The 11,312-nt window shown below is 33.7% G+C and overlaps 1 long non-coding RNA gene across 1 annotated transcript; it reads left to right on the plus strand.

Moving 5' to 3' along the window:
- Nucleotides 1-71: 71 nt before the first annotated feature.
- LOC130589732 (uncharacterized) lies at nucleotides 72-8,640 on the plus strand. Its single transcript, XR_008967366.1, has 3 exons — nucleotides 72-201; nucleotides 6,388-6,452; nucleotides 8,054-8,640. It is a non-coding gene; the product is annotated as an uncharacterized LOC130589732 (long non-coding RNA).
- Nucleotides 8,641-11,312: the final 2,672 nt, after the last annotated feature.

Raw genomic sequence — 11,312 nt, forward strand, 5'->3', positions numbered from 1 at the left:
GCAACTGATACTATATCATCTATTCTTGATTTTCTTCCGTTCTTAAAAGAGTTCTGTTTTTGCACTTCTTAGATCGACAAATTTGGGGAACCTGTTTCTATCCTTCTGATGGTTTATGAAGCAGCTAGGTGCAATGCTGTTCGGCCACGATGTTCAACAGAGAGCAATGATTCAGGGAGCTTGATGTGGAACATCTTTATGGTAGCAACTTAGCCTCCTTGACATGTCTTGTGAATGGGGTAGTACGCGTTATGGAATACTAAATTTTAGGAGTCGATTGCTATTAATTGGGAATTACTTATGCATCAGCATCACAAAACTGTCAAAAAAAATATATTTCCTAAATTCGATATTTTGGACACTAATTAGAAAAAAAAAACATATTCTCTAAAATACGGTATTTTAGGAACTAATTAAAATTCATATTCCCTAAATTCGATATTTTAGATAATAATCATATATTTTGGCACTAATTAAGAAATAAATTTATAGCAAGAAACTGATTTTGAGGCACTACTTAAGGTATTACAACTATTTAATGAACATGTTCTACTCTCTTCTTAAACCAAATAAAAAAGTCTTAACAGATTATAATATTACACTTAAAGTTTACCAAGCAAGGGACGTATTAATCATACAATAAGTTATATTATAAGTTTTTTTTTAAAATGCTCAAACTATAAGATCATTGACCACATATCCATACCATGAAAATTATAAGTTCATTGAAAACTATAAGATCGTGGGTCGTCATATTACAAAGAATACGGTGTACCCCATAAAACGATGATAATAACTAGTGAGTTGCAACGTGATTAGCAGTACAAAACACGATCTACGATAAAATCAATAATAATTGATATTAGCACCTCATGTATAACACAAAAAATAAACATCTTATGTACTAACACTTAGCTTGCACAAAAGAATGAACATCTTATGTACTAACACTTACACAAAAGTATAAACATCTTACGTACTAAGGGCCTGTTCTCCCCAGCTTATTTTCAGTTCAGTTCAATTCAATTCAGTTTAGCTCAGTTCAGTTCAGCTCCATTTTTTTATGACCATTTTGTTAAATATTATTATTATGTTGGTCTAACTTATTTTACTAATTACTCTTATTAATATTATTATTATTATTATTATCTATTTTTATATCATTATTATTAAGTATTATTATTATTTCTATTTATTATAGCTTTACTCATTATTATTAGAAGGAATATGGTTTAGGTCAAAAGCACAAATAAACCGACGTTTGTTAGCCCATAAACCAATCAAATCGCGTCAAAATGGTTTATGATGCAATTTTACGCGGTCCGACCCAATCATTATTTTTATTACTAAATATTATTATATTATTAAATTTAATTATTAAAATAGTAATATTAATTTACTTCCTATATATTATTGTTATTATATAATCATCATCAAGTATTAATATATTGATACAAATAATATAAAATAATTATATTAATTATCTTCATTATTATTATTATTATTAATTTTATGATTATTATATTATTTATTCATTCATAACTATCATTTACAAATATCCAAAATACTATTATTATTATTATTCATTATTATTACTTATCATTATAATTTTTATATAATATTCATATTATTATTGTTTAAATATCATTTATATATTTAATACATTTAATTTAATTCAATTCAATTTAATTCAATTCAGTTCAGTTCATTTCAGTTCAGTTCAGTTCAGCTCAGTTCAGTTCAGTTCAATTCAGTTGATTTATGCCGAAGAGAACAGGCCCTAACACCTGATATTAAACTATCAACTAAAAAAAAGGATTAGCCGATGTACAAATTTTACTTTGATGAGACATACCAATTATATACAATAAAAAGCTCCACGAAACACATAAATAAGGAAAGATAACAAAGTCTCAACAAAAGGTAACTTTAACTTGGCTCGTGAGTTTTGTAAAACTTTAAGGAGAGGGCCTAATTGTAATAACAAGCATGAGATATCTTAAAGTTTAGTATAATAACAATGGGACCCTTTTCATTATACAAAATACCACATCGCAATATTTAAAGTCCGCTAAGAATATGCTATCTTAATTGTTAGCTGTATGGCATCTCTATGTAAGGCTAAAGATTAAAATTACATATAGAACTTATGTGAAATTCATTGTCCATAATTTTAGTGTAGCTGTATCTTTGTGAAATTTATAAGTCATATATATTATTTAGTTTATTCACAACAAGCACATAACAATTAAAAAAAAAATATTACCATACATATGAAATTTGAGAGCTCATAATTTCTAGGTGTTCATCTCAAAGAAAAGATAAAATGTCATATAATATGCTTTATATTAATTGATTTTTATTTCTATATATTACCGTTCATTTGGAACAAGTATTATTAACTTGGGTCAGTGAGCTAATCACAAACTCACAATAAAAATGAACAAAAGGGTGAATTATGCATGTAACAAATAATTGACAATACGGTTTCTTCTATATTTTACTTTCCAAAAATAAATAAATAAATGGGTCAAATAGTATGAAACAAGCTTTAAAATTCTAAGAGAGGTGCATAGAATCTTACTTTTACCTAGAAGTCGAATATAATCTTAGCAAAATCTAAGTTTGCTAATAAAGTTTCAAAATGTAACAAACCCTTGCTTAGAACTCTCAGTCTTCACTGCCTTAAAAATTTTGTCTTTTTCCAAAATGGACCTATGTACCTAAGACTGCCTTTAGAACGCGTTATGGTCACTTTGTGTCTAAGGAAGGAGTCTCAGTAGATCCTGCTAAGATTCAAGCTGTGAGTGAGTGGCTAACTCCAAAGAGTGTGTCAGACATTAGGAGTTTCTTGGGTCTAGCTGGCTATTATAGATGATTTGTGAGAGATTTCTCCAAGATAGCAAGACCTATGACCAATTTGATGAAAAAGGAGTCTAAGTTCGAGTGGAATGAAAAGTGTGAGGAAGCTTTCCAGATCTTAAAGGATCGTTTAACCTCTGCACCCGTTTTGACCCTGCCTGATGGAAATGAGGGGTTTGAGGTATATAGTGATGCATCGAAAAATGGTATGTGTTGTGTGTTACAACAGAATGGTAAGGTAATAGCGTATGCGTCGCGTCAATTGAAACCTTATGAGGCTAATCACCCTACCCATGATCTAGAGTTAGCTGCTATAGTGTTGGCATTGAAAATTTGGAGACATTATCTTTATGGAGCAACTTGTAAGATATCTATAGACAATACGAGCTTGAAGTACATCTTCACCCAAAAAGACTTGAATATGAGGGAGAGAAGATGGCTGGAGTTGATTAATGATTATGATCTAGACATCCAGTATCATGAGGGGAAAGCAAATGTGGTGGCTAATGCCGTAGAAAATCGAGTCATAGCTTGAGTACTTTGATAGTCCCTGAGGAGTTGTGTCGAGATATGCAAAGGTTGAGCCTAGAAATTTTAAATCCTGGGGAAAGTGAGGCTAGACTTAGTACTCTTCTTTGGGTGTGTCAGTTTTCGATGAGATTATTGAGGGTCAAGTTGGTGATGAGCACCTAGACAAGATCAAGGAGAAAATGAAGCAAGGAAAGGGAGCTGACTTTAAGATTCATGATGATGGGAGTCTAAGGTTTAAAGGGAAGTGGTGTGTACCACAGAAGTGCAATGACCTTAAGAGTCACCTTATGGATGAGGGGCATAATACTCCATATTCTGTGCACCCTGGGGGTGACAAGTTGTATAAAGACCTTAAGGTTATCTATTGGTGGCCAAACATGAAGAGAGAGGTAGCTGAATATGTGTCTAAGTGCCTAACTTGTCCGAAGGTGAAGATAGACCATAAGAGACCTATGGGAAAGGTTCAATCGTTCGAGGTCCCTAGATGGAAGTGGGATTCTATTTCTATGGACTTTGTGACTGCCCTACCTAAGACGAAAAGTGAAAGTGACACCATTTGGGTTATTGTGGATAGACTGACCAAATCAGTCGTGTTTATACCTATTAAGGAGACATGGAAAAAGAAACAGCTCCCTAAGACTTACATTAAGCATGTGGTGAGACTTCATGGAGTTCTAAAGGACATTATTTCTGACCGTGACTCTTGATCTAGATCCTATTGAAGTTTTGAAAAAGGTCCAATTAAACCTTGGGACCACATTGAAAATGAGTACAACCTTTCACCCTGTGACCGATGGTCAGACTGAGAGGACTAATCAGACTATGGAGGACATGTTGAGAGCATGTGCGATCGATTTTCAAGGTAGTTGGGAGGACCAATTAGATTTGATTGAGTTTTTACAACAATAGTTATCATGCGAGTATAAAGATGGCACCTTTAGGCATTATATGGACGGAAATGTAGAAGTCCCATTTGCTGGAATGACTTTAGTGAAAATTAGTCTTGGGGACTGAATTTATTGAGGAGACCGTAATAAGAATGTCCGACTAATTCAGGCTCGAATTCAAGCTGCGCAAGATAGGCAGAAAAGTTATGCAGATTTAAAACGACGCGAAGATGAGTTTGCTGTAGGTGATAAAGTATTCTTGAAAGTATCACCCACTAAAGGCGTTATGAGATTTGGGAAAAAGGGCAAGCTAAGTGCTAAATATGTAGGCCCATATGAGATTTTGGAGCGCATTGGGAAAGTAGCTTATAGATTGGCTTGCCAATGGAGTTTGAAAAGATGCATGATGTATTCCATATATCCCAACTTAAGCGCTACATCCCTGATGAGCGTCATGTGTTAGAGCCTGAAGAGTGCAGATAGATAGTAGCCTCACATATGAGGAAAGACCTGTCAAGATTCTCGACAGGAAAGTGCGTAGTACACGCAAAAAGATGTTCAATCGTCAAAGTTCTTTGGTCTAACCACGAGTCAGAAGAGGCAACGTGGGAAGCCGAAGATGGTATGAGAAAAAGTATCCAGACCTATTCCTTGAGGTGAGTTACGAGGGCGTAACTCGTTTTCTTTAAGGGGGGTAGAATGCGATAAATTTCGCCTTTTGTCTATTTTTATGAAATTTTCATGTCATTTATGCCTATGTCGGGCAATTTGCACATGTTAGTGCAAAAGGAGAGTCTCCGCATAAGAAAAGTGTTCATAAGTAACACAAGTGTTTTAAAAATGGGAAAGTGCACAAGAGGCACTACCTTCTTCAAAAATTTCGAAATAAGTTCAAACTTTTGAAAGTACGAGGTTTTGTGTAAGTTTCGGGACGAAACTTCTTTTAAGGGGGTAGACTGTAATCCCCCACAATTTTAAAGAATTTTATAAATATATTAAGTATTTATATGTATATTTAAATCCAAATGAGTTTGGAAAATGATTTGACTTTTAAAAAGGGTTGACTATTTTAAAAGTCAATATAAATATTTTTCATAGCTTAATAAAAATTAGAAATATTTTAATTAAGCATGTTTTAATAAAGTTTTACATATTAAAGTATATTGAAAAAGAAGTTTAATGGAATCGAAAATCCTAAAAGGATATAAAGGGAAAGAGTCAGTTGATGACTAAAGTCTTAAATTGTCCATCTTATTAGTCATCAAGTTTCATTAACATTATCTCTTTTCCTAAGCCCATAAAGGAAGCCTTTATATAAATATCCTAAAAACCCAATTATTTACGCTACACATTTATTTCTCTCATAATCACGTTATTCTCTCTCTCCTCACTCCTTTGACTTTTCTCTCTCTTCCTCGTGCGTCGTTCCTTTGACTTTCTCTCTCAAAGTTCGTTTCTTCTTCTTCAAGTAGCGTTTCTTGTTCAATAAGAAACGTCACAAATCCTTCTCAAATACCGAAAGTCGCTGCTGCTGTGTGCTGCCGCGTGTTGTTACTGACCGGCGCTGCTCTTTCTCCTTTGTTGTCGGTTGTTTTCTTTCTTCCTTCCTAAGATTCCATCAAAAGATTAGGTTTTTATGTTATTTTATTATTATTTATCATGTTTACTAATTAAATTACTGTTTTATTTATGTAAATAATTTAGGCTATTATAGTTTATTATATAATGAATTTCAGATTTATTATATTGAGTTTATTTTTTTAGTTTTAATCATGGAAATAAGAGTTTTTAGGGTTTTTATTTGCTAGAAACTAAAGAAATATATTATGAACTATGAGATTTGTTTAGTACGTAATTTTAAATACGTTGTATATATTTTCAGAAGGGTTATTAGATTTTAAAAGTGCTGTAATTTCAGAAAAGAAGTATTTATGGAGTTTTTAAGGATTTTTAATTGCTAGAATAGTAATACTATGCTAGGAATTAAAAATAACGTAAGTTTGACACTTAAAAACGATTTTAAAACGTGTTTTAAGGGGTTTTAATCTATTTAAAGCTGCTGTAATTTTTGGTTCAAGTTATTAATTTAAGTTACTTTATTTTCTAGGCGGAGAATTCGTTATAGGAGACTTTTAACGATTTAAAAGTGGCCTACAGGCTAGTATATACGAGGTACGTACATTATTTACGTGCTATGTGGCTTAGTACATGTTTAAGGAAGGTTTAAATTTTAGTATCATGTATAGGAACCTGATTGTTCATATATGTGATTTCTGGAATTATTTACATGTTATATGCCTGTGTGCAACATGTGAGAGTATTGATTATGATTATCAGATTATAATGTTTGTATGGAATGGTTGATGCAAGCATGTTAAGTTAGTTTATTTATTAATTCATATAAGAATTAGTAATATATTAAGTGAATCATGTAATGCATGTATTCATGAGAAATATCATTTTATTATCTTATGAGGGTCGTGGACCTTATTTGGTAAGTTACAAGTTATACCTATATAAAGGTAAAGTTTATTGTTGGCTAGGTTCAACAAGTAAGTGAGTAAAGAATAAAAAGGGATTAAGTAGTCTTGGATTGTAAGTTGTGATCACTTGTTAATCCAAAGATAAAAGAAGTTATGTTATGACTGTTTGATTTAATTATGTGTTACTTGTCTGTGTGTGTCAACACAAGCAATAAGATGTAATTAACGTAAATTGTAACGAGAATAGGTTATAGACTTTAGACTTGTGCACATCTAGAGTTGGACATAAGGGTTGGGGTTATGGTGAACGTGCCATAGCTTTTCTAGGAATGGATTGATCACCATCCCTCTTTTATTTCAAAGGTTCCTCGATATCGCAGGTCACTCTGAAATGCGGAGCCGCGCCCGCATTTCACATTAGTAGGCAAGACAACTCGTCCAATAACTATTCCATTAAAGTAATTAGAATGATGTCTTGAGTTTAGTTCAGTAAAAGATGCAGTTTATTATATGATTATTTATTATTTATTCTTATACGTTATTGTTTAGTATCATGTTTAGGAATATTTATACTTGATATGTAGTACTCAGCTTTGCTGATTACGTGCTTTACTTGTGTGTGTGATCATGGCATTGACTTATTAATCCTGTGATGATCCTTCTGGTGAGCAGAGTCGATATTGCATTGACATTACAGGTTCGCAGATGTGCATCACATTGGGAATCTGGAGTGGAGTGACTATTTATATATCTAGCGTAGTTTAAGTTCTGTTTTCGTAGGAACATCTTTATTTCAGGTTGTGGTTTATTTTAAGTTAGTGTGTTTAAGTTTCAAACACTTGTCATTTATTTAGTGAGTTTTAATAAAGTTGGTTTTTAGTAAATTGTTTTCCGCTGCAAAATTCTGAATAAGCAGATACGTTATCACACGGGCGATAATGCCTGGGTAATTCTCTAAGTTTTATATTATAAAGTTATTTATGAAAAGAGAGAATTATCGGGGTGTTACAGTGTATATTTTTATGCTTGCATTAGTTGTTGGTCGAATTTCGGGAACGTAAATGTGATTTTAGGCCTATTTTGGCCTTTTCGCGTCCAAGTATTAGATTTTGAGTCATTTAACTCCAATTTTTTTATGAGTATGACTATATAAGGTATAATGTAACTAGCGTGTAGATTTATAACCTTCAATTTATTGTTGGTTGAATTTCGGGAAGGTATATGTAATTTTCAAAACTATTTAACTACGGTAAATGATTGAATTCTTATATTATGTTTTTTATTCCTTAGTTGTTTTGCAAGGTTTGTATGAATAGAAGTTTGAAGAGCTTCACCATGGCGGAATCAAATGAAGTTCGAGATAAGTTGGCGACTTACCTTTGTAACGATTGCTTATGAACATTTTGAGATGATTTTTATTTTTCTAATAATATGTACACTTTATTAATTCTATGTACACTTTAATTTATATTATTCTAATATATTTTAAAGTTATTTACAATTTATTTTTTATTGCATTTCGGTTATTTTTTTTTTGAAGGGAGGTGGGTGTGCAGAGGGTTGTGAGAGGTGTGTAGAGGGGTGTGGGAGGTGGGCATAGGGGTGTGGGAGGTGGTATGCATGTGGGTGGATAGGGGATTGTGAGAGGTGGACCGCGGGGTGTGTGAAGTGGGCAGAGGTAGGGCAGGTTGGTGGGCAGGGGTGGGGTTTTGGGTGTGGGAAGGTGGGATGGGCTGGCAACAAGGGGTGCTGGGGGATGGCAACAGGTTTGCCATTGGCTAGGGGTGTTGGGGGCTGGCAGCAGGGGAGGCCAAAAGCAAGTATTGTTTTTAAAAAGGAAAATTGACAATATAGGTCTGAACTTTGGGCGATAATTTTCAAAAGGTTTGAACTATTGATTAACCTGTGTAGATCCCAACTTTATGGGGTCTTAACTTTTAGCGGGCCTCGGTGACTTAAAAGCCAAAGTTGATTTTCCCGTGTAGTCTTTTGCTTTGTCGGTTTACTAAAGAAACTAAAACCCACCCCAACCCATTTCATTGCACACACTCGATCCTTCTCTCACATAGAAAAGAAAAAAAAAAAAGAAATCCCCAAACCCCTAAAGAAACCCGAGAAATCCCAATCCAAAACCTCACACTCTCTCCTCCCCGTGAGCCTTTGCTTCTCTCGCTCACCTGCATCGCGCCTCGTCGGCGTTTTGTGAGGTTGCCGGAGATCCCGCGACGCTCTAACCTTCTCTAGTTCACTGCTGTTATGGTTGTTCTCGTTGTTGGTGCTGTACCGCTACTCTGTCGGTGTTCTTCGCGCGCCACCGCTTGTTGTCGCTCCTCTTCTTTTTTGCTTAGTTCGTTGGTGGTGTTGCGGGTGTCACAGTCACCACCAACATATCCTCCCCCTTGTTTTCTCTCCCCTGTTCTTCTGTCGTCGTTGCGGTTGGTTGATGCTGTTGTCCTGCCACCGTGGCTTTGAACTTGGCACCGTGAGATGGTGGTGTCTCGTTGTCGGTACTAACTCTTCATACATCCCTTTTAAATTGGGTTATGTATTATTTAGAGTTTAGAATTCTGATTAGTATATCTATTAGAAAATTATAGCTGATTGAACTATGTTATGGTGGTGATTGTTGCTATGGAATTGTTGTTGTTGTCATATTGTTGTCGTTGGTGGTGGAGACGTATTGTTGTTATTGTTGATATGTTGTTTTTGAAGGTTGTTGTGGTATTTGTTGTTGTTGTGGTGGTGGTTAATTAGTGTCGCTATGGTTATAATTAATAATATTGAATTAGTGTTGCTTGTGAATTGATAATCCAACTTGATTTGTATTTGTGTTGATTAATTGAGTAAGCATGGTACTTTGGTTGTGAATTGGTAGTGATGGACTCAAATTGGAATAACTCCTTCAATTTGCTAATAAACATTAGTTGATGCGTTGTTGGTTTTGGTAAAGAATTATGATTAGAAGTTCTTAAGTTAGTTTAATAAAATTTACTAGTTTCATTTGATTATATTAATGGGAAGCCTTATTCTAGTTATATTGATAGTAAGTTATACAATTGGATTAATGTTCTTAATTAGAATTGTCATTTCGATTATTGAAATGTTTTATATTAAGAAAGTGAATTGGACTAATTCTTGAAATGAGTTTTATTGAGTGATGATTATTGTTATTCATTAACATAATTGCGGTGAAAATGATGGGATTGGGTTATGGAGTTGAAACGTTACGATTTACTTATATCTAGAATGGTTTTCTACTATTGGTTTGGGAAGGCTCTAAGAAGATGTCTAGTTTGATGAAAGCTTACACTAAGATGTATTAATGGATTAAAAGAATCAGCTTCTAAAATGATAGAGTATGTGATGGGAAATGTTCAATGGTGTTTGAAGAATAATTATTTGAGCAGACTTTAAAAGTGAATTAATTTAATTAGTTTTCTCACATGAAGTTAGAAAGAGAATGAACTCGTCCTTAGTAATAATATAAAGAGTATGGAAGTTAGTTCACCTGACTATGGATTAGATTAGTGAAGATGTGGTTAATAAAGTATTTTAGTTTGATAACCATAAATGAAATATGATAATAAAGTAAGACTACTTGACTAGTGATTCACCAAAGTAAATTAGTGCGTGTGTTTAACTACGTAAATCAATATAGGTTGTGGATTACTTTGAAGAAGTCCCACTTAGATAATGGAATTGTTTTAATGAGATAAACTTGCTCTATATGACCATGAATATGGTCTATACTTGGTTTTATTACTGATTATGTTAATAAGAACTCAGCTAAGGGTATAACTTGGATCATATTTAGTTACTTATAATCAACCTGTGATCGATGAAGCTTGAGTTGTGTGTTTTAAGTTAACTCTCCTTAGTTAATTCTAATAGAGAGACCTAAATATTGTGATTGTTATTGGGACTTGATAAGTGATATTATTATTTAGATGAATATAGATTGATATGAAAAGAGAAGTAGTATGAACTATCTATATGCAAAGGCAGGTGTTGTGTGGAATTGACTTGATAAGTCTCGTTAGTTAATTCTAACTGAGAGACCTAGTGATATTGTTAAGGATATTTTATCGACATGATTACTTACTACCAGTTGTGGCTCACAAGCTTAATGATTGGATTTGGAATTGAAAAGCATATATGTATCGATTTGAAATACGTATATATAAGAGTTGTATGTTGAATGATTATGGTTGTCTATGGGGAAACTCTCTTGGATTAGTTATTTCAAAGACCATTGTTAAGAATTACTAAATCATTGGATGAGTTACATGAATGATCAGATTGAGTTATGAATGATAATCGATAAGAAATCTAAAAGGGGAAAGTAGCCTCGTCTGAGTCGACGAATGAGGTGAGACGAACAGTGCCCCATTGAATGTGAACCTTAGGGGCCCCACAGGGAAACCTTCCCATTGCTTTGTGGGACGATAATCGGGCGATAAATCTGGTAATGTGAAACCTGTGGATGGTTGATGAAATCAGTGGAAAAATGTACTCAGGACTAGTCGCGGTTATTGGCCAAAAGTAAAGC

This window comes from Beta vulgaris, chromosome 8, assembly GCF_026745355.1.
Source record: "Beta vulgaris subsp. vulgaris cultivar EL10 chromosome 8, EL10.2, whole genome shotgun sequence".
Classification (NCBI taxonomy): domain Eukaryota; kingdom Viridiplantae; phylum Streptophyta; class Magnoliopsida; order Caryophyllales; family Amaranthaceae; genus Beta; species Beta vulgaris.